We start from the raw sequence: 25,425 nt of genomic DNA on the forward strand, positions 1-25,425 counted from the left end.
GAGGTTACCCTCTACCGCTACTAGCCATTTCCTTTCCTGTTCCACTCTCAAAGAGGGCGATGGAAGGACAACTGTCTATATACTTCCTTAGGAGCACTAATTTCTCATATCTTATCTTCATGGTCCTTATGCGTAATGTATGCTAGTGGCAGTAGAACTGTTCTGCAGTCCATTTCAAATGCCGGTTCTCTATATTTCCTCAGCAGTGTTCCTGAAAAGGATGTCACCTTCCCTCCAGGGATTCCCATTTGAGTTCTCAAAGCATCTTTGTAACACTTGTGTGTTGTTCAAATATACCTGTAAGAAATCTAACCTTGTAGGACAGAAAAAGATAGGAACGTTTATGTATTTAAACAAACACCATGTACGACGATCACTACGTCATGTGCGCCAACCACTGCAAAGCCGAGCATCATAACCCAAAGGTCTCATACCTCCTCCTATTGCAACAGGCGTCTAACGTTGTTCTGTCGTCACCACTTTGCATAAAAACATATCAGCCCATCAGGTTGATGGGAGTTGTAATTGCTCCTGTGCGTTCCTGTCACATGAGGAACAAGAACACAGCACCATAATAACTGTTTCACACACAATAACTGCCAAGGAAACTGCTTGAGAAATTTATGTAAAGAGCTGGCAGAATCTCGCCGAAACTATAAGAGTTCTACATTGCACGTAGGAAATGCAACATAGGCAGCAGTTATCTTATGATACTGTCTTCAGAAGTTTTATTATGATACTGTCGTTGGAGTGTGAACAATCGTTAAGGTCCACATTTTAAAATAAAATCAATAGCGCTGTACTGCATTGGTTTGCAGGACACACAAAACTGCATTCATCCATTCTATATAACATTTTAATACAGCTTTTTACATGGGGTATTCGCTGCAAGCAGACCATAGTCACATCGTGATAAACAGACGGCACTGACATGCTGATCATGAGAGGTTCCATGCCCTCTTTTGCATGTCTCCTCTCATTTTCATCAATTTTATTAATGTTCTATGTCATTGCACGGTAGTAACAGACCGAATAAAGTTATTGTAATGAGAGTATTTGTACTGAGAGCTCAAAAAAATACTTTTCACTTGATTCCTATACATGTTGGGTTACTTCCCTGGGTGGCTTGTGAGAGGCAAGCAGCGGAGGACGCGGCACACGGCATTTCCGGTTGGGGGCTGCACTTCCCTGAATTCTGAGGGGTTCGTACAATAGGCTTAAGCACCTGGCAGAACGTCTGACGTATGCAGGGCGAAACGACCTGCGAGACGTCTGGGTGTCGCCGCAGTTTATGTGTTTACCGTCCGGCGCGTCTGGAACGAAGATTCCTGGCACCGACTGACTGCATTGTCCTCTTGATTCTGATAATACTTGTGGACCGTCTCCTGCTGGGTGCGACTGTCTGGCGCCGGATGGCCGGTGGTCTAGGCAGGTTGTTTTCGTAGCCGGTCAAACGGCAAGTTCAGTGCCCTCAGCTGAATAGCAGAGGCATGATCTGTCAACTTAAACTGAGGCTAATAGACGTCGTAAAGCCCTGCTCGAAATTGGAGGGGACGGTCGCTATTGGCGTGAATGATATTCTGAGACAGTGTGGGGGAATTCTGGAATCAGAACTGAATGCTGATTCTCGGTTTTCGAGGAGAGTAGGGAGTACAGCAATGTTGGCTTCGCTCTTGCGTTGTGCGGGCAGCGGAGATTCGGGATGTGATCTTTGTAGGAGTCAGTCGGTCTTGCGACTTGGTCGCTCTTTTTCGGGAGAAGTTAGAATTCTCGGATAGCCTTCGAGGCCAGGGGTTGAGGCAGAGTTGCTACACGGCAGAAGTCGGTGCCTACATCATCATTACGTTGCCTACCGACGACGTGCTTCAGATTTCAGTACTGGTACAGTATTTTGCGGCTCCGGCATCGTAGGACCTTATCAATTTTATACTGAATCCCTCAGCAGCACACGCGCTCGCTTTGCTACAAGTCCACCTTGCTTGTTTCTCCATGTGATCCCGTTTGAGCTCTCACTACTAATTGCGATACTGCTATATAGTCGGAAGATTAATATTTGATTCATTAGAATCTCCAGTCATTATCGTCAATCTATTGCCTCACAGAGAGTAGGAGCCCATTGTTCTCGAGACAACTCTTGTTCTCATAATAGTTCAGTATACCCTAACATTTAACCTACTGTTTGTGTCGACAATCATGTGCATTTATGTTCTGATGTATACTAAATCTCACTGTAATATTTAATCCGCACATCATTTCGTAGATGTATGCAGAATCCCATTTCCTGTTGTTTATTATGATAAAGTCCTCATTTTTTGAGTATATTAGGATTTTTATTAAATTATTGTGAGTGTGCACTCCTTATTTTACCAACTAGCAGGGTCCACCATTATTTCTTTCCATTACTGTTGTGCACAGAATTAATTAGCTGGTAGATAAGGAGGGGGTCGAGTGCATGTCTCGTTCTCATGCAATATTCGTCTGAATTAAAGAGGTACAAACTCTTCTGCACCCTGGCACCTCGCAATCACACAACTTTGGTGCTAGTAGTAACCCCAGGTCACAGGAGTTCAGACAGCTCTATTGGACAACTGGGTTAGAAAACACCACTCTGTGGATCGGGAATTCTTGGTATAGGATGTGTCATCAGCCATAGGATTTGTATCTGTACTTAACATTTCTTAGAATTCTGTTAATCTATGTTTGCATAGAGAGAAACACCATAGTTATAACTCGTACCGTAATGTCATCAGTTCTTCATTCAGGCACTTTGTAACTTGGGTAAGCTGGCATAGAGTCAAATAGTGTCAGACACTGTGTAATCGAGTTGCATGTAGTTTAAATGCAAGTTAACCAATATAGTAAGCGAAATGCAATTGAATGCAATAACACCACCAGTTCTATGACTCATCAAACTGTCTCCCAGCTACTGGATGGGCATTGGGGTATTCTTATAACCCAGTGAACATGTTACCGAACATTCTCGCACAGCGAACATTACACAGAAACATATAAAATAGGATGCATTACAAATACTGTCCATAGTGTGAAAAATACCTAGCAGTACTGTAGAGGTCAGATAATATGCCCCTTTAATCATGGTACTTTTATAAATTCATCTATAAACTAAGGACATCTGGGCTGAAGTGAGGTCACAACACAGACGCAGAACTGGACGGTGATCCTCCGTGCTCGAAGGAACATCACGTAACTGTTGTGGGGAGCTGTTTCCTACTATTTACTCTAACTAGTGCTGCTTATAGTACAAAAGGCCTTCCATTGCCATGGCCATCTGACATGCTTTCATCTTTGGAATGTCACCCACTATTAATACTAAGAGAACTTCTAAAACGGAACGCTGTTGGGTAAATGTTACATTTGGTTTGTAGTGTGTGGAAGGAGTTTGAGGCATTCTGAAACCATCCTACCTCAAATATGTTTCATCTTTAGTCCAGGAATGTTTAACTAACAGAACACAGTGTGTTATACTGTATGATAAATGTCACACATCTCAATATATCTAAACAATTTAGCATATAGGATCAGTAGCAATGTAAGGTTGTTCAGTGGTAACTCCGTCGTGTAGAGGGAAGTATATTTTCGAAATATCGTAATGTTTCCTCTGTAACTGCTGTGGTATGAGTGTCAGGAGATGTAATGTGGAATGGTCGCGGATGTGGACTTGGAGAAATTCCTCAATGGTGTTCAAGTTTACCGGATGTGATAAAGAAATGGTATAGTTCACATACCCCCATTCATTTTATCGATTGGCAGGCTCTAACTTCAATATGGAGTGCAATTTGATTTCCCAATTTTGTGTCATAAAATAGGACATTTAAAGTCGAAAAATGTTTTCCTGCCGTCTGCTTTAGGTGGGATACAATCTCAGTATACTCGCTCTTCTAAGGTCATCGTTTGTCTCTTCCAATTAACAGAAGAAGCGTGAAAGTCTCTTACGTATGCGGTGCAAATTATACAGGTGATGGTTGTCCTTATTCAGAATTGTGAATACATTTCGTGTGTTTCATGATGACTGTACACTGCAGTGCCTGTTCGTTTGAACACGCATGGAAATCCGAAGGACTATTGCATCGTACGTCTTAACAATAGAGGCAATGGAATATCATCATTAGAGAGAGATATTGGTGCAGAGGGTCATGGTAGACGGTTTGGCAATGGTGTTAACCCTCTCGGAAAGAGCCGGTCGTGCCCAGGGGAAGCACTTCGTGGTTGCACCGCCTGAGGCGTCTTGCTGTCTGCTACTTCTGGAGATTGTCAACACAAGGTTCATCCTCCTTATACGCCCGCTATCTCTCTTTCTTTCCTTTGCTGCGCCGGGCAGGTAGGTGAAGCCACGTGCCTCAGAAGTTCTGTTGCATCAGGCCGCGAGCGTCCACCCTGGATCCAAGTCAGCAGTCTCGTGCTGCCCCTGATGGCCGGTTGACAAGACACCTCCCCAACCTCACCACACAGACATGGGGACATCGTGTGGTTCCAACATCACATACCATTTCCGACTCTGCAGACACCTCAAATATGTCTTCAGTAATCGATTAGTGAGAATTTATTTACACAGGCGCTGCTAATGAGAATACTAAAAACTGATCCCACAATACTTCATGATAAAAATGTATTTTACACTTGCTTCACTGCTACCTGTTGTGTATATAGTAATGGGTTACAAATATCAAAAACGTGGGTAAAATCTGGGTACAGTGTTTGGTGTCTGTAACTGCCCATGGTGCACTGTGCTATTTCAAAAGTACCACATCCCGCTATTCACCTTCTCATGGCTTTTGTATGTCACAGTAATGAACATCTTCCACAATCAATACATCTTAAGATTATGTTTAACTGTTCTCTGGATCATTAAGGTCTTATTGTAACATGACCCCACAGCTGCGGCGCAGGATCTAGCTAGATCCTCAGCACCGGCGATTGACTCACTCACCTCAATTATGGAAAAGCTTAGTTTGCTATCTTCTAATATGTCTCATAGTGCAGTCTAAAATCCGGACAAAGGTTCACTTAATTCCGCTGATAGTGCAAAATCAAAACGATATGCCTTAAGACTAAGTTTTACTGTTCTCTCTACCATTAAACTACGTTCCTCTTATTCTAACATGCACTAAGTCTCACGTGCACTTAACAACAGATTTAAAAATACTATTACGAAACTAAGGCGTATCTTTGCACATACTCTATGGATTTAGAAAGTGTTTCTGTAAGAACGTGCAAAAATTGAAGAGGACATAGAGGACGCTCCACTGAACAATTTGAGGTAGGGAACTTGGGGGCTGAGAAGCCAACTTAAGGAATAAAATCACATAACTGTGTACCTTTTTATTTACATTAGTTACAGGTAATTTCAAATACCATCACTGACACAGTGAACGTACCATTTGGACTGTATCTTACAAAATGTGCTGCAGCTGACGGCCATCAACCTCAATGCAAGCATGACATCGGAGAACAAGACTCTGATGCACCCCGACAGATATCCCTGATGTGTTTCCAAGCCGGCCGAAGTGGCCGTGCGGTTAAAGGCGCTGCAGTCTGGAACCGCAAGACCGCTACGGTCGCAGGTTCGAATCCTGCCTCGGGCATGGATGTTTGTGATGTCCTTAGGTTAGTTAGGTTTAACTAGTTCTAAGTTCTAGGGGACTAATGACCTCAGCAGTTGAGTCCCATAGTGCTCAGAGCCATTTGAACCATTTGAACCATGTGTTTCCAACATATCACAGGCAGCTACGATTCTGGCAACTAATTCCATCCTCCGTATCCATCTCCGTTTCCCCATTGTAAATAATTAAGGAGATCCTGGTCAGGCGACCTAGCAGGCCATGGAATGGGATCTTCTTCCAATCCAGCGACCAGGAAATACGGCACCGAGACGACTGCTGATATCCACACTGAACTGAGACGATGCACCGTCGTTTTGTGTCCACATCCCGTCACGAACAGCCGAGGGTACGCTCTCCAGCAACTCAGGTAGAACTCTTTGCACTAATCCAAAGTGCAGGTGGCCCTTCAGAAGGCAAGGTAGAAGATATGGACCAATGAGGTTGTCGCCTTCAGCGCCGTCCTAGATATTCACAGCAGAACGTACTTGGTGGTGTGACTACTACAGTGTTAGTTTTCCTCATTCCACAAACGGCTATTCCGGCTGTTCGAAATACCATCACAATCATATGACGCCTCGTCAGTAAGCAGCACGTTTTGGAGGAAATATGGTCGACCAATCCACTGTGCAGCAACCACTGACACAATGCGACCCTTAGTGCAGAGTCAGACACAATCACTGCATGTGGTTGTGGTTGATAGGGGTATAATTGTTGTTCGTGGAGAACACACCACACGCTAGTACGCGCAGCGCCCATTTCACGTGCAATAGGACGAGTAATTGTAGAGGGGGCCACTGCAACACGTTCCACCACCTTCTCTTCAAACTCGGGTGTGCGAGTGGTCCTCATGTTGCCAGGTCCCTCGTTTCTTCTTTCCAATCTCCCGCATTCGTCGATCGAGAGAAACAAACACTCGTCGTGACGGATGACGCCTCTTAGAAAATCGTTCCTTGTACAGCATTTCAGCAGCGAAAGCATTGCAACGTACTCCCCCATACACAAGGTGCATTCCAGTGAGTTCGGCGAAACTGTGCCGGTACTACCCCGTCGAATTGCTTTCTACGTCACTGAATAGCGCTGAGTAATGAAGTTATTGTAATTAAATTTCAACTATGGCCTTAGTAAATAGGTGAATGATCTTTTTAGAGCAGCTAGCAATGGGTCCTATTTTTTACATTCATTGATTACAAAGGATTTGCTTTCAGCAATCAGGCAAGGATTAAAATGGAAATATATTATGGTAGTTTCCTTACGGTTGTGTTTGTCTTTTGATGTAAGTGCTTGAACATTATTTATATATTAGTGTTGGGAGAGTTTCCCTTTGTTCTACTCTGTTTGCGGCCTATAGTGTTGGTTGCCATAAGGAACACTTGCCATTCTTCCTGAATATGGCTGATTATTGTTTGTAAATTTTGCTTATTTCTGCCCCTCTATCAACCTTCAGACGGTCACCTTTAGATGCAGGTGAAACGTCATGAAAAGCTGCAAGCCATTTGGCTTATCTCTTCTCGTTTAATAACACAGTTAAGTTCAACTTGAGTATATTGAGGGAGTATGATCTACCAATAATTACTTTGTAGGTTAAATGTGACTGCAGTGACTGAATGTGCTGACTTCTTGGTAACATCTTGTCTTATTTAGCATTTTAACATGTAACATGGTGCGGGTCTGTTCATTGCTTTTCTGTCAGAGTTTGGGAATCACACATACGATGGACTCAGGCGCTGCAGGTTTTGGCAGAAACAGTGTTGCTTGGTATGCAGCAGGGACACAGACTTTGGAGAAACAACTTGGCTATGTCACAGGTGTTGAGAGATGTGTTGTCAGGGTGCAAATTCCGTCACTGTGTGGCCCCCGGTGGACCACAGCTTTTGTTCAGCTTTATAGCATATTTACACTATGGCTGAGTGAGTGGAGCTGTGGGGTGGAAAGAAACAACTTGTATCAGTAGGAGTCCAGCGACCTGCCACGTTCAGAACAGTCTCTTCAGCAGATAATGATCTCTAGCTTCTCAGAAAATATAAAATGGGGTGCAGAATTAGCGGCTAGCCTCATTCATACTTGTTTAACTTTCCCAGGACCTGCGAAAAGCGTCTAGCTTTTGTACATTAAAATGCTGATTGCTAACATACATTGAACTCATGATGGCAGATCATATGGAGGGAAGATTTTTTATAGAAGATAGGAGGTTAGAAAAGTCATTGGATTAGTTACGTGACATATCTTCTTGATGGGATTTTTGATGAAGAAGCAATTACGCAATTGGCAGGCAGCGAGTGCTTATGAAATGATTGGTCATGTTTCCTTAGTATAAGCAAAGATCCCACTGTTTGATTCTGATAGACAAGAGGAGACTTCGAAACGAGTCTTGGTGTTGAGCACATCTCTGTGCGCTGTGATCTGCCCCAGAACAGCCGATCTGTGGTCCAACGTTCGAGTCTGCACTTTAGAAAGACAGGGACAGAGCAAGCACTCTGTTCATTTTCCACTGATAATTTACAATAAACAGAAATAGCAACACTGGCACTTACTACACCCTTTCATCAGCATTCAGTCTAAGATTCGCAATTATCTGTTCTACGTCCATCAGTAAATTGTCAGATGTGTCTGTTTCTTTCTTCAGTTCAGCATTCAGCCAAGGAGTCACTACAATCGTTCATTTCAAGCTTTTGCCAACAGAAGAATCACTTTATCTGAAGGTCATGGTATAGTTTTGTATTTAGAACTTTGTTTATTGTGAGATAGTCAGATGCATTTCCATATTTGTGCTTGTTTGAATAAATTAATATGTTCATCCGAATCACATTTTAGTTAACACCGTAAACATTTTCATTTTGATATTAGGCACTTTCCTCCTTTAGTATCCAGAGCTCCGTACTTAACGTTTCCTTGAATTTATTAATCCTTTTGTGTACACTGATTTAGCGTGGGTCATAATGGTGTATGTCTCATAATTAATTTCCTGAGGTGGGCGTTTAGATTCAACGTGCACGGAATTTTGTAAGAGTTCTAGAATGTCGCTATTTCCGGAACTGCTGCAAGCGAAATATTTCGAAATCCAGACTGGTGCACATCGAAATATTTCTAAGTCAGTATAACATTTTGGCCCAAGGGGGTCTCTGGCCAATCGAAACGTTATCAAAACCAACCTGAACAACAAAATGCAAAGAAGAAAGACCCTGTGCTCTGCTCTACCTGCCTGTCTAAAAACTTGTTCATGTGACACACTGCCTTACTCAATATAGCAGCTTACAGTTTGATCGTCACTCATGAGATTCGACATATTACCTCATTTATATATTTTAAGTACGTACAATAAATAATCTTTGAGGATTAGGATCGTTTTATCACATTTTTCAGATTTTAACCGAGCAAATTTTTAGCTTTATTCAATTCTTTTCCGTCACAGACAGAAATGCAGGGATCCTAGTAAACCTGACTACGTTATTCACCTACATGCTGCAGTCCTACATTAGTCAGATGACAATCTTACATACATTAAATTACCAGTCTTATTAAATAAGTATATAAATTTATACGATTATGATATAACCCTCTCATCCTGACGATAATCTTTTGTTTACATGTGGCGAAAACTTCGTTTCTTAATTCTTATGCAGATTGTGTAGTACTAATTTTTAACTCTTTAATGATTGTAGAAATATGGTCGTTCCCTAGCTGAAATAAAGTTCTACATAACTTTTTGTCAAATGTGCATATTTGTATCACTTGTTGTTGACTTTATAAACAGTCAGCTTCTACCTGTGGCTGTATTTGCATAACAATAATTCTGTTATGATGAGTGTTGATTAGAAGGTAAGCTGTTGTACATGCTATAACGTCAGCTGCACTCACATGTCTGCCTATTTCAGGAAGCATAGGTCTGATGTGCACCCTCTCCACCCCCGAAACAGCCCCAACACATGACGACATGCCACGTGCAGCATTGCTGCGTAGCCTCGTGTGTAGAGGGGTGTGGGCCAGAGTGCACATCTATGTTTTTTGCTACTGAAGTTACTATACATAATACAATGTGTACATTATGCAACAAAATCAATAATTTTTTATCATGGCCACTTCCACTGACGTAACAATGGATGTTCCATTATCAACTTTTGCACATATAATATTATACACTGAGAAGTCAAATAAATTTGTACGCCTGCCTAATATCGTGTAGGGCCCATGCGAGCATGCAGAGGTGCCACAGCACGACATGGCATAGACTCGAATAATGTCTGCAGTAATACAGGATGGAATGACACCATGAATCCTGCAGAGTTGTCCATAAATCTGTAAGAATACGAGGGGTTGGAGATCTCTTCTGAACGGCACGTTGCAAGGCATCCCATATATGCTCAATAATGTTCATTTCTGGGGAGTTGGTGGGCAGCGGAAGTCTTTAAACTCAGAAGAATATTGCTGGAGCCAGTCTGTAGCAATTCTGGGAGTGTGGAGTGTCGCATTGTCCTGTTGGAATTAGCCAAGTCCACGGAAATTCACAATGGACATGAATGGATGCTGGTGATCAGACAGGATGCTTAAGTACGTGTCACCTGTGAGAGTCGTATCTAGACGTATCACGGGTCCCACATCACTGCAACTGCACACGCCCCACACCATTACAGAGCCTCCATCACCTTGAACAGTCCCCTGCTGACATGTAGGATCCGTGGATTCATGAGCTTGTCTCCATACCCCTACACGTCTAGAAATACAATTTGAAACGAGATTCGTCCGACCAGGCTACATGTTTCCAGTCATCAACAGTCCAGTGTCGTTGTTGAAGGGCTCAGGCTGGCGTAAAACTTTGTGGTGTACAATCATCAAGGGTACACGAGTGGGCCTTCGGCTCCGAAGGCCCGTATCGATGATGTTTCGTTGAATGGTTCGGACGCTGATACTTTTCGATGGCCCAACACTGAAATCTGGAGCAATTTGCGGAAGAGTTGCTCTTCTGTCACGTTGAATGAGTATTCAGTCGTCGTTGGTCCCGTTCTTGCTTGGTCCCGTTCTTGCTGGATCTTTTTCCGCCCGCAGGGATGTCTGAGATTTGATGTTTTACCGGTTTCCTGATATTCACGCTACACTCGTGAAATGGTCGTAGGGAAAATCCCCACTTCATCGCTAGCTCGGAGATGCTGTATCCCATCGCATGTGCACAGACAAAAACACGACGTTCAAACTCACTTTATTCTTGATAACCTCCCATTGTAGTATCAGTAACCGATCTAACAACTGTGCCAGACACCTGATGTGTCATATAAGCGTTGCCGACCGCAGCGCCGTATTCTGCCTGTTTACACATCTCTGTGTTTGAATATGCATGCCTATACCAGTTTCTTTGGCGCTTCAGTGTATAATGTAGTATGGAAGTGTGTATGAAACACGTTGAAGATTATGTAAGTATTGTATTCATTATGTTGATCCATATTATATAGAATGTCAACCAATAAAAGCATTTTCACAAATGTTCAAAAGTTCAAAAGTAAATAGTTTTTGCAGAAAGTACATATTTCACCCTAATTCACGAGAATATTTATTACTACACACTTTATAAAGTAGCCTACTTTCTTCCTTGGTGGTGAAGCTGTCTCAGTATCAAATTTCGTCAAAACTGGTTCAACGATTTAGTCGTGAACATGTAAAAAGCAAACACACTTCCGCATTTATAATATTGGTATGGATTTTTGGTGTGATTGTTAATAAATTCGTTAATAATAATATTATACACGTCTTTACATTCTTAATGAGCTCATCTCACTGCCATGAATTCGACGCTGTCCTTATATTTTTTGTAGGATCTCTGGAAGCAGTTGTAGTGTTTTCTGTTAATATATTAGCTTTCAGCTTTAATGTAGTGGCGGCACACCGTCTCCAGGCCACACCACTTTGGGATTTCCAAGTCAGCGAGGCGCTGCAACCTTCCGAGGGTCCGCCCCATCTGCTTACAGTTCGCTGCAATAGCCTCGGTGCTCTGCCTATCGCCGATTCTCACTTACTTCGCCCAGTCAAGTCGGGGTCACTTGCCAGACACACGCTACTCAGCCAGAAATTCTGCACTTACATACAATTCTTAGTGGATTTGCCGCTTGTAATGTCACTCGACTTTCACCATGTCATAGAAAAAGAAAGTTCTTGAGTTTCGTGCGAGTTGCAGAGCTGCATGTATATAAAACATTTACAAACATTTACAGTGTTGTCAAGTTCTCTTGGAATGAAATATTACCGCACTTCCAAGCGTACAGATTGGCGGACGACCCTGTCACTAGTTTTAGTTCTGAAAGTGGCAATTCATGTTTTACAGATTGGAGGGCGACCGTGTCACTAGTTTTCGTTCTGAAAGTGACAGCCTGTTTGAAAGATTCCTTTTACCATCACAAGATATTTCTTCTTGCAGATACAAAAAACTACCTCTAACTTCGCTCTGTCTACCATTGTGAGTGTTTCTTATCATGCGCTGTCAGTATTTTGACAAAAACTGCCGATATCTACCGTCTGCATTACTTTTTTTGGCAGTCTGTCTGGTCGATTGACGGACTTACATCAGTGGAGATGTGATTGCCAGAATGAAGTGAATTGCACGCATTTCTGGCTCCAGACATTATGTAGGTAACAACTGTTTCATTTTTTTGCTGTTGTATTACAACATTCGCCGTTTCTAGTACATCTACATCTACATCTACATGGATACTCTGCAAATCACATTTAAGTGCCTGGCAGAGGGTTCATCGAACCACCTTCACAATTCTCTATTATTCCAATCTCGTATAGTGTGTGGAAGGAATGAACAGTTATATCTTTCCGTACGAGCTCTGATTTCACTTATTTTATCGTGGTCTTCGTTTCTCCCTATATAGGTCAGTATCAACAAAATATTTTCGCATTCAGAGAAGAAAGTTGGTGATTGGAATTTCGTGAGAAGATTCCGTCGCAACTAAAAACGCCTTTCTTTTAACGATTTCCAGCCCAAATCCTGTATCATTTCTGTAACACTCTCTCCCATATTTCGCGATAATACAAAACGTGCTGCCTTTCTTTGAACTTTTTCGATGTACTCTGTCAGTACTATCTCGTAAGGATCCCACACGGCGCAGCAGTATTCTAAACGAGGACGGACAAGCGTAGTGTAGGCAGTCTCCTTAGTAGATCCGTTACATTTTCTAAGTGTCCTGCCAATAAAACGCATCTTTGGTTAGCCTTCCCCACAACATTTTCTATGTGTTCTTTCCAATTTAAGTTGTTTCGTAATTGTAATACCTAGGTATGTAGTTGAATTTACGGCTTTTAGATTAGACTGATTTATCGTGTAACTGAAGTATAACGAGTTCCTTTTAGCACTCATGTGGATGACCTCACACTTTTCGTTATTTAGAGTCAACTGCCACTTTTCGCACCATTCCGATATTTCTTCTAAATCGTTTTGCAGTTTGTTTTGATCTTCTGATGACTTTATTAGTCGATAAACGACAGCGTCATCTGCAAACAGCCGAAGACGGCTGCTCAGATTGTTTCCCAAATCGTTTATATAGATAAGGAACAGCAAAGGGTCTGTAACACTGCCTTGGGGAACGCCAGAAATCACTCCTGTTTTACTCGATGACTTTCCGTCAGTTACTACGAACTGTAACCTCTCTTACAGGTCTCATAGATCCAGTCACATATCTGAGACGATATTCCATAAGCACGCAATTTCACTGCGAGCCGCTTTTGTGGTACAGTGTCAAAAGCCTTCCGTAAATCGAGAAATACGGAATTGATCTGAAATCCCTTGTCAATAGCACTCAGCACTTCATGTGAATAAAGAGCTAGTTGTGTTTCGCAAGAACGATGTTTTCTAAACCCATGTTGACTGTGTGTCAATAGACCGTTTTCTTCCAGGTAATTCATTATGTTCGAACACAATATATGTTCTCAAATCCTGATGCATATCGACGTTAACGGTATCGGCCTGTCATTTAGTGGATTACTCCTGCTACCTTTCTTGAATATTGGTGTGACCTGTGCAACTTTCCAGTCTTTGGGTACGGATCTTTCGTCGAGCGATATGATTGTTAAGGAAGGAGCTAATGCAACAGCATACTCCGAAAGGAATCTAATTGGTATACAGTCTGGACCAGAAGACTTGCTTTTATTAAGTGATTTAAGTTGCTTCACTACTCCGAGGATATTTACTTCTCCGTTACTCATGTTCGCAGCTGTTCTCGATTCGAATTCTGGAATATTTACTTGTCTTCTTTTGTGAAGGCATTTCGGAAGTTGTGTTTAGTAACTCTGCTTTGGCAGCACTGTCGTCGATAGTATCTCCATTACTATGGTGCAGAAAAGGTATTGATTGTTTCTTGCCACTAACATACTTCAAATACGACCAGAATCTCTTTGGATTTTCTGCCAGGTTTCGAGACAAAGTTTCGTTGTGGAAACTGTTATAGGCATCTCACATTGAAGTCCGCACTAAATTTCGAGCTTCTGTAAAAGATCGCCAATTTGGGGATTTTGCGTCTGTTTAAATTTGGCATGTTTGCTTAGTTGTTTCTGCAACAGTTTTGTGTACCAAGGAGGATCAGCTCCTTGTTAATTTATTTGATATAAATCTCTCAATTGCTGGCGATACCGTTTCTTTGAATTCAAGCCACATCTGGTCTTCTCTTATATTATTAATTTGGAATGAGTGGAGATTGCCTCTCAGGGAGGCGTCAAGTGAATTTTTATAAGCTTTTTTGAATAGGTATATTTTTCGCTTATTTTTCGAGGATGCCAATGCACTTAACGCCTCTCTTCTGTAAACCTTCTTCCCTCGGCTGCTGGCTGTCCATGGCTTTTTCCATTCTTTGCCCCATTTGTTCTTTGCCGTCTTCCTCGTAACTTATTTTCCATATCTTTGTAGGACGTTTTTCCACTTCCATCTAAAGATATCCCTTCTACAGTAGTATATTTCATCTTTTCTGTAATGTCTCCTATCATCTTCGTTCTTCCTCTCATGGTTGTCCTAGCATAAAAGGACCTGTCTCTCTGAGTCGTGTCTTAGTTCGTTTTCTGAGTTGGAAAAAGAAATGCGCAAATCGTCATCTCATTTGTATAGCATCCAACTTATTCGGAGGACGTTTTTATAAACTACACTTAAAATTTTGCTCTCGGGTGCAAAGACAAATAGCTTTCCTGGTACCGCAGCCCGTGAAGATCCTACGTGTACCTGTCAGTGCAAGAAACGCGATAAATTAAACTTCACTTCGCAACTTTGGAATGTCTACCTTTTGCTTTACTGATGGATAAACTGTACGCAATATTACCGGAAATAGGATCCTTTTAAAGCTGAATGGTAAGTAAGTTGAAATGACCGGAAGTTGTGGTATGAGCAATAACTAACCTTTTTGTTTTCTAAATAACATTTCACTTCTAACATGTTGTTCAAAACCATTTTTACGAGAGATTTTTGGAGATATTGAGAAAATTTAGAGATTCTATTGGGACGGTCACTCTTTTGTCTTGGTTCGTTATTGTTTCAATGGATTTAAATATTTTTGTCCCCCTGGTATCATAATCTGTATTTGCCAATTTCTTCGTTAAACGGCACCTTTTTTGGTTTCTAAAATTACTTGCATTGTTTACGTAGTTTCTCTCTGTAAGCGGATACACGTTTTCGATGTGTTGTTTCTCAGTTTTTACTACGTTGCCCCAGTGTGCAGATCAGTGCGATATGTGTCATTACCGAGATTTATTCTAGAATTTGGAATTTCTCACAATCAGACACTGCAAAATGGCTCTGAGCACTATGGGACTTAACATCTGTGGTCATCAATCCCCTAGAACTTAGAACTACTTAAACCTAACTAACCTAAGGACATCACACACATCCATGCCCGAGGCAGGATTCGAACCTGCGACCGTAGCAGTCACGCGGCTTCGGACTGAGCGCCTAGAACCGCGAGGCCACCGCGGCCGGCAGACACTGCAAAGAGCGATCGTATTTGTTCTGAATGAACCTTTAGTTGCCAAGACAGCATTCGGTACTATTTATTTCTGATGACTTCTTTCGCCATTTCAGGCTGTCATCTTCTGACCTTCAGAAAACTTGTTGTTATACGTCATGTTCCATTATGGTTGTATCACACATGACATGACGACATTATAGTAAATGAAATGTAGCACTGAAACGCGTATGTATTCGGTAGCAGCGATGACGAGGCATGACAGAATCTCTGACCAGAGAGTTATTTATCGTTGCTAGTCTGCGTTTGACCGCGCGACAGTTCTGTTGTTGTACGTAGCCAGTCGCGAGAGCATGTAGTAGCGCGCGAGATACAGTCGCAGTTGTGTGTGAGGAGTCGGCGGGCGTCGACATGGGGCTTTTGTCAAGGTTCAGGACGAGGTGTATTTTTAAATAAGGTAATGAAGCAGCATTGCGCTCATCTGATAATGTAATGTATCTTAACAGTAATTAATTTGTTCAAGAATCGCCCCAATAATAATTTTGTTCTGAAAGCAATTTTTTAAGAAAATAATCATTACAATTGAAACAATACTTCCTATGCTTTTCCTGCCAGAATCAATTTATCAGATTTGCACAGGGCCTAAGGTCAGCGCATATGACCTTATAAAATTTATCAGGTTCATCATAACGTTAATTTTTGTGGGGACTTAGCATTTTTGCATATTTTTGTTATCATTGAGTTTTGTTACTGTGGGAAGATGACATTTGGCTCGTATTTGCATTTTCATTCAATTCATATTATTTAAAAATAATTCCGGGGAGGTTACACTTAGCACGATGTCCATTCACATTTAAAATAGTTTCTTTCATTTTTGCGGGAAAATTACACTTGGTTCTATTCCCACTAACATTTAATTATTGTCTTTTCAAAATTCTCCAAAGAAATTACATTAACATTATATTATTGTCCTTTTTTTCAAAATTCTCCGGTGAAATTACACTAATGTCCCGCCTTTTTTCAAAATTCTCCGGCGAAATTAAACTAATATATCTCATTTTCAAAATTCTCCGGGGAGGTTACACTTATATATCTATTTCAAAATTCTCCGGGGAGGTTACAGCACATACCACAAAGATCTATTAAAATTTAAAACAAGTTTGTCACAAATAAAAACAATAGATTTGAGGTGCTTTTTAACAGTATTGTTTTTATTTGTGACGAACCTGTTTTATTTTCAACAAATCTGTGGGGCTTGTGCTACGTTCTATGCACTATGGCATAGTCATAATAGAATAGGACTATAGCAGCAAGTTTTTTGAAGATCAGAAGATGATAGTCTTAACTATTGAAACCGGTTATGAGGAGCAAATATTACTGAATGAATCCTTGGCGAAATTTTATTCTAGCACATTCGAGAATGTTCTATAACTATCGAAAATATTCGTAAAAGCTCGAGAACATTATAGAACATGCCTGGCCTTTTCCCCTTGCAAAACATCTTCATGCGGATGAGACAGAGGGTGTCCTGGTGACCATCGTTACGTGATGGCCAACACTTGAAACACTCAAATATTGTAATCATCTCGATGTTTTGTACTTACTTTCTTGATTTTTGCGAACGTATCATACTTCTAGGACATAGAGTGAAATTCCGCCAACATTAAATGATTTACAGTATTTCTTTTTTAGAGTCACATTTTGTGGATTTTCTCCACAATCTACCATCTAGTTGTGGTACCTCCTTCCGTCGCTGGTTCACGTGGTATTCTACATCTTTCCACAACCTGAATGCTTATCAAAGACAGATTCAACATACATCGTGATTTCCTGTATGTCAGTATCTTTCGCATGGCCGTTGCTTCCAACGAAGATACTAATTTAAACAATGATCATAGCTTTAGGCTGTACCTGGGACAAATCAGTTTTGTTTATTATGATCCTGGATCTTCACCTGACGGTGGGGAGCACTCTGTTGATAGTACAACATTTTATCAGCTGACATCAAAAGAGAAGAATTTCATACGTTGTACAGCTGTTTCCAGACAAACCTGTCCACATAATTAGTTACTGTTTATAATTAATAAAATTCTTAAGTACTTGCCTTTTTATTGGAATATTCTTAAAAATTACAGTCCTTCACCTTAGGAGAATAATTGTCCTTCGAGGATTCTCGAATGTTGGTTTGGTTAATGTGTTCAAAATGGAAAGCTGCCTGAAACTAAGAAAGACAGTTTTTAATATTCTAATGACTGAGTCATAAGAACTTGTAAAGAGTACTGACGGTAACTGATACCCTGCTCGAAAGCAAGACAATAAGCCTGAACAGCGTGTGGTCAGACTGCCGGGAGCTTAAATCGTAGGAACTGTAGCTGTACCAGTGAACAGGAGACCGCTGTAGAAATCAGAACTAGAATCAAACTAGTAGTTGCCCACATTTCCGTCCACAACGGTACGTAATTGTAAATGTAGGATGCCTGTTCATTTTAAAACACTGTAATCGCACAGCAATGATTGTAGATGACGCGCTCGGTACAGAGATAGAAAATTATACGGCTAGTTCAAGTAGGGAAAAGTAATTTTCTTACTTAACAATGCTAAACGCTTCTCCGAACACCGCCTTGAGTAACGTGTTCCATAGCCTGCGGTGACAAAATTACTTCAGATGCAACGATAAGCGGACTGGACTGTTTCGACTTTGATAGAGTAGGAGAAAGAACTACGACGCAATGCAAGTAATGACAAATACAGCAGGGTTAAAATCTCATTTAGGCGTCGGAGGGAATATAGGAAATATGAGACGTTTCTACCAAGATACGAATAGCTCAAGGATTACTGAACCACAAAAGGTAACATGACTAACAGCGAAACAAGTACACACTGCTCAGGTCTGTCCGTTATTACATACAGCTAATGTTACTAACATGCATTTAGTTGGTATATAAATATATATAGTAATTGACAAACTGCCTATTGGCTTCTGTCTCGGGTTCTTCGGCCGACGTTCATCTAATGATTTTTCTGACGTTTCGCCAGCACGAGTGGCTGGCATTGTCAAAGCTTCACCCTCCATTGCCGGTGGCGAACTGGAGCCGAGCTCGCGGGCGCAGGCTATATGTACCTGGCGCGCCAACGTCCGAGGGCTTCTCCGCGGTCATTTCCGGTGCGGTTCTCCTCTTGCTACCTGCGACGGTCGTTCGCTGCAGTACGGGAAGCCAGGATCCGTTGACCTTAGGGCTTTCCTCTTTCTTGTTCAAACTGTTCGCGTGTTTTTGTATTTCTACAGCTTCTCTGAACAAGCGCGTGTGATAGTGCTTCTCTACAGCCAGAACTTCCGTGTCGGCGAATTTTATTACGTGGTCGGTCTCATTCAGTGCGTGCTCTGCCACGGCCGATTTCTCCACCTGCCCCAACCTGCAGCGAACGACCGTCGCAGGTAGCAAGAGGAGAACCGCACCGGAAATGACCGCGGAGAAGCCCTCGGACGTTGGCGCGCCAGGTACATATAGCCTGCGCCCGCGAGCTCGGCTCCAGTTCACCACCGGCAATGGAGGGTGAAGCTTTGACAATGCCAGCCACTCGTGCTGGCGAAACGTCAGAAAAATCATTAGATGAACGTCGGCTGAAGAACCTGAGACAGAAGCCAATAGGCAGTTTGTCAACAAGTGGCCACGAAAGCCTCAACAATTTTGTATATAGTAATTATCCATGCAAATGCTTGTTACAACTCTGTATTCTTGATATGCTTGCGAGACCGATGACCTTTTAAAGGCAATATAATGACAAAAAATTGTTTTACGGGAACAGCAGTTAAATTTACGTAATGGTAAGGTACAGGTTAATGCTGTTAAAGCCACATAAAATACAGTTAATAAACTATTCAGGCATCAGAATTCCGACTCGCATTGAAAAACACTCTCTCCTGTTGTACATAAGTAAACGTTTAGATAAGCAATATAATCTATGCTCCAGTGTAACTTAATGATTAAACACAGACTGGAAGTATATAGCTGCACAGAATGTGTTTATACAATACAGTTACTGAGGCACACACAAAAAATAGAAGATCGGCTAACGGTATTGTGCAGGGAAGTAAGGAAACCCACGAACAGCTAACGTGTGCCATAAAAATTATCTATAGGAAGATATTATATCTAGAAATCAAGTGCCAAATTATTATCTGAGGAAACTAAATAATACAAGAGGCAGTAACAAACTGAGTTGGGTTGGGTTGATTTGGGGGAAGAGACGAAACTGCGAGGTCATCGGTCTCGTTGGATTAGGGAATGATAGGGAAGGAAATCGGCCGTGCCCTTTCGAAGGAACCATCCTGGAAAACCTAAATCAGGATGCCCGGACGCGGGAATAAACTGACAGGTAGGAAATAGGTAAGTGGCAAAGTGCCAGTAATAGTTTTGACCAGAGTATTAGCACAAGGTTTTGTTAGAATGAAGTTCGACCGAAGATAGAATCACACAATTTCTTGAAAAAAACATATGTACACACTCCATCATAAAAGAACATTTATTGTATTGGAGTAGAACAATTTCTGTAAGATTAATAAAAAATAAAAAGGCATTTACTAACTGGTTTGACTAAATAATTTTTGGTCCAGAAAATTAAAATACTTCTAGTTCACTTGCGTTTACATAACCAGTACGTTACAACCTTGGAACAGTAGTAAGAACTCACAGATAATGCACAGTTATGACAGAGAGGAAGACACCACTAAAAACCAGCGTTTAGAACGTTAAAACGTCAATTTAAACCAGTGGCGAAACGTGTACACCGAAACACAGGAGGTGCCAGTGATATACTCATAACCTTCTTGCACGAAAGAGTTAAGGTTAAGCGCTGCAGGAACTAAGCCTCGAGAAACCATCATATAAACTTAAAAAAAAAAAAAATGATTGTGAAAGGTCCCCAGATGGCGTAATAATTTAGAATGTTTAATACACCTATTATGATTATCGTTCGACCCGGGGACAGGTAAGAAAAAAGTCACCACTCAAATAAATGAAATAGGAAATATTAATTACGGCAAGCAGCAATAAGTGAATGTACAGTGCCCATTTTTCGGAGGGACACGCAGAAACAGTTTCAATATAAAACAGAAAATAACCGTTTCCTCTGTGATCGCCTTGAAGAATGGTTTCAAGGCGCTCGATGTCATGTGCACAAAATTGATCCACTTCGACAACCTTCATTTTTAAGAACATTTCCACAGTTAATCACCAGGCCTGGATTGTAGGAACTGCCCGGAAGCTGAAGGCACGAAGCTGAACTTTTCCACTCGAACACAACGTGGAATCGTCAGTGTAGCACTTCTAGCCCATCACCGATGTAACTTCAAGGGGCGTTCAATATGTAATGAAATATATTTTTTTCTGAAAGCAGTTTGGTTTTATTCAGGATTTCAATACACCATACTATTCCCCACTCTTTCGGTTACAAAATTAGATTTTTCACCAAAATCTCCGTTCAATGCGACAGACGTATGGCACGTTACTGGGAGAGCCCGTATGCAAGCGTGGTACCACTCTACTAATCGACGTCGGAGCCAATATATTGCTACATCAAAAACCTCCCCATCATCCAGGTACTGCTTCCCGCGGAGTGCATCCTTCATTGGGCCAAAGAGATGGAAGACGGAAGATGTGAGATCCGTTCCGTAGGCTGGATGAGGAAAAACAGTACAATGATGTATTGTGAGCTCCTCTCTGACGCGCAAACTTATGTGAGACCTTAGGTTGTCGTGGCGTAGGAGAAGTTCGTTTTCATTTTTGTGGCGACGAACGCGCTGAAGCCGTTTCTGCAATTTTCTGAGCGTAGCACAATACTCATCAGAGTTGATGGTTGCGCCATAACGGAGGACATTAAATTAAGTGACCCTTGAAAGTCCCAGAAGACCGTCACAATAACCTTACCTATTAATGGTACAGCTTTTCATTTTTTTTCTTCTGCGGAGAGCTGGTGTGCCACTACACCATAGATTGCAGTTTGTTTTCCGGTTCGAAGTGATGAACGCATTTTTCGTCGCCAGTGATCATGTTCGACTAAAAGTTGTCAGTGTCAGACTCAAAACGCTCAAGCAATTCCATACAGATGGTCCTTCGTCGCTCTTTACGGTCTTCTGTTAGGCAGCGAGGAATCCAACGGGCAAACAGCTTTGAGTTCAAATGGTTCAAGTGGCTCTGAGCACTATGGGACTTAACATACGAGATCATCAGTCCCCTAGAACTTGGAACTACTTAAACCTAACTAACGTTAGGACATCACACACATCCATGCCCAAGGCATGATTCGAACCTGCGACCTTAGCAGTCGCTCGGTTCCAGATTGAAGCGCCTAGAACCGCTCGGCCACACCGACCGGCGCTGCTTTGAGTACCCCAACTGGTGGATGATTGTCGCAGTGCTACCAACGGAGACATCCAGTTGTGCAGCGAGGTGTTTCATTGTGATCCGTCCATCACTTTGAATGAGAGTGTCCCCACATACCAGTACTGCAGGAGTCACAGCTGTGTGCGGCCATCCGGCACACGGGAAGTCGGACAGCTTTGCGCGACCTTATAGCGATAATGTAGATCCTTTATAGATGCCATTTTGAAGACTACGTACAGCGCCACAATCTGTCGCAACTTCATGAAACTATAGATGTTGAAACAGTAATATTCCACGATGCCCACAAAAAATTCCGCATTTTCTGAACCGAAATTGGCCGAGAGCAATAATGTGCAGCATTACTTATTGAACGCCCCTCGTCACTCCAGTACATGCATGACTGATTGTACGAGCGCGACCACCTCGCTTAAGTCAGTGAAGTCGGTTGCCCCCGAGTGGACGCGGAAGTAAACACGTTCCCGCGAATTAGGCAAAGATTGAGTAACTCTCGATCCCGCACTTTACACAGGTCATCAATACTAATTACTGGAAGTCACAAAGGAATAGGCAAGGAATGGGCGGATTCGTAAGGTTATTAATACAGCAAAACTGCGAGATAGTGAAAGAGACATCTGAAGACGATTGAGAGTGGTCTCAGTGTTATGTACATAAAAAAGTGTTGATGTAAGACTAAACTTTCAAAATGATTTTCAAAGGAAATAGACAGAAGAAGTGCGAGAAAAGTAATTACAGGTGAAAAAGGAAACGGGAAATGAATCAAGAAAGAAGGTACCTCTGCTCGAGAGGCTAAAAAAGAATGAAAATCATTCGGACCGCAAATTGGGGAAAATTCATTGACATAAGCGACTTTGCCAAAGGACAGATTGCTATGGTCCGGTGCCTGTAAACGAGCATTTCGGAAAGGACGAAACTGGTCGACTGCTCGCGTGCTACTACCGTGAGCATCTATGGATGATATGAAGATGGCACCTGTTCTTTCGGACATGTCGGACATGTCCGAAAGAACTGATACCATCGGTGACCGTGCAGCTCTCTAGAATGAAATGATAATTAAATCAATACCCTAAGCTGCTGACAGGCGTTGGTATATATTAACGGGGACAGTTAAAAATGTGTGCTTCGACCGGGACTGGAAACCGGGATCTCCTGCTTACATGGCAGACGGTCTATCCATCTGAGCCACCGAGGGCACAGAGGATAGTTCGACTGAAGGGATTTATCCCTTGCACCCTCCCCGTGCAGGGCAGGGGCACTACGAACGTAGTGTGTGGATATTAAGTTGGGAATGTGGGTCTCACGTGATAAATCCCTGCAGTCGCACTCTTCTCTGTGCCCTCGGTGGCTCAAATGGATAGAGCGTCTGCCATGTAAGCAGGAGGTCCCGGGTTAAAGTCCCTGTTGAGGCACACATTTTCAACTGTCCCCGTTGATGTATATCAACGCCTGTCGGCAGCTTAGGGAATTGTTTTAATTATCATTTCATTCAATGGATGATAGTTGAAGAACAGTGAAACCATGAGTAGACAAGGCGTTGGATGTTCACACATCATCATAGAAAACGGGAGGTCAGAAGATTGTTCCCTCTATAAACAGCAGTGGCGGCGATCTGTGGCAGATCTGACGACACAGTACAATGCTGGTGCAGGCACAGGCAATACGGAGCACACTATCCAGCGCATGCAATTAAGCATGAGGTTCCGCACCAGACGACTCCTGTGTGTTTCCATGTTTATCCAACGAAACACCGTCAATTACGATTGCGGTGGATACGGGATCATCGTGATTGGGCCGTGAGTTAATCATTACGTTCGTCCGGTAGGATGAATCACGTTTTTTCGTTATTCCAGGTATACAGTCGTTTTCAGATATGTCGCCATCCAAGTGAACGGCTGTCCGAAACTCGCACCGCGTCACGATGTCAGGTCGATAACGGCAATACTATGCTTTGGCGGACATCTACCAGGGCTTCTATCGAAACTTTGGTAACGTGTAAGGCAGCATGGCAGCTGTAAACCACTTTAAGGTTCCCAGAATGAAATTCTCACTCTGCAGCGGAGTGTGCGCTGATATGAAACTTCCTGGCAGATTAAAACTGTGTGCCCGACCGAGACTCGAACTCGGGACCTTTGCCTTTCGCGGGCAAGTGCTCTACCAGCTGACTTACCGAAGCACGACTCACGCTCGGTACTCACAGCTTTACTTCTGCCAGTACCTCGTCTCCTACCTTCCAAAGTTGGTAGAGCACTTGCCCGCGAAAGGCAAAGGTCCCGAGTTCGAGTCTCGGTCGGGCACACAGTTTTAATCTGCCAGCAAGTTTCATATCAGCGCACACTCCACTGCAGAGTGAAAATTTCATTCTGGAAACATCCTCCAGGCTGTGGCTAATCCTTTCTTTCAGGAGTGCTAGTCCTGCAAGGTTCGCAGGAGAGCTTCTGTAAAGTTTGGAAGGTAGGAGACGAGGTACTGGCAGAAGTAAAGCTGTGAGTACCGGGCGTGAGTCGTGCTTCGGTAGCTCAGTTGGTAGAGCACTTGCCCGCGTAAGGCAAAGGTCCCGAGTTCGAGTCTCGGTCGGGCACACAGTTTTAATCTGCCAGGAGGTTTCACTTTAAGGTTATTGCGGACCAGCTGAATCCCCTTCCCCTTGATGTCTTCCCCAGTGGCGACGGTATATTCCAGTGGGGTAATACACTGATATTATGGCCACGTGATTCGACTGGTCTGAAACAGATGAAACATGTCTGGGGCGCACTCAGAAACCACCGGCCTGTCAAAACATTCGCCCAGATTGAAACTATGTGCAGGATCGGCACTCGAAACCAGCACCTTTGCCACTCACAGGCAATTGCTCTACCAACCGAGCTACCCGTGCTCGACTCACTACCCGTAATCATAGCTTTACTTCTCTCTGTACCTCATCTCCAACCTCGCAAACTTCTCAGACGTACCTGCTTTTTGAGCTTTCTGTTGTAATATTAGTATTTTTCACCTTACAAACATTAATAGACGCTCAATAGTAAACGCCTGATGGCCTAAAGTTATCGAACAATTGAGAAGTAAAAGAAATGAACCATCGCATAGCAGCGACAGAATCTATTCTTTATCTTTGCCGTTCTTGCGCCGTGCCTGTAAATCTCTATGTACATCTATCGATTAATGATATAAAAAGGAATTCTGTTGTTTCAAGACAAATGAGGCATTGGGCGTCTCACCTTTTACTGTTTGCATTCTATGAAAGACGGACGCGGACTTGTTGCGTTCCGCATCGGTATTTCATATATTATGTGAATATATTCAATAAATGTGCTAATTGTTATTTTTCTATTCAGAAAACATGTAGTTTCTTGTAATTGACTACGAACAGACAGCATCAAGAGGACATTTTGAATGTTATGTATAAAGTATTTAATCACAATGGTCATCTATTGTAATTTAATATGAAAAGGTACGTAGCATTAAAAAACGTGTGTTAAA

The 25,425-nt window shown here is 42.3% G+C and overlaps 1 protein-coding gene and 1 non-coding gene across 2 annotated transcripts in view; both read left to right on the forward strand.

Annotated features, from left to right (window-relative positions):
* LOC126252576 (uncharacterized) overlaps positions 1-25,425 on the forward strand; it is a 93,820-nt gene that overhangs the window by 24,348 nt on the left and 44,047 nt on the right. The window lies entirely within an intron of this gene.
* On the forward strand, positions 24,456-24,530 carry Trnat-cgu (transfer RNA threonine (anticodon CGU)). The gene has a single exon. It is a non-coding gene; the product is annotated as a tRNA-Thr (tRNA).

This window comes from Schistocerca nitens, chromosome 4, assembly GCF_023898315.1.
Source record: "Schistocerca nitens isolate TAMUIC-IGC-003100 chromosome 4, iqSchNite1.1, whole genome shotgun sequence".
NCBI classification, from domain to species: domain Eukaryota; kingdom Metazoa; phylum Arthropoda; class Insecta; order Orthoptera; family Acrididae; genus Schistocerca; species Schistocerca nitens.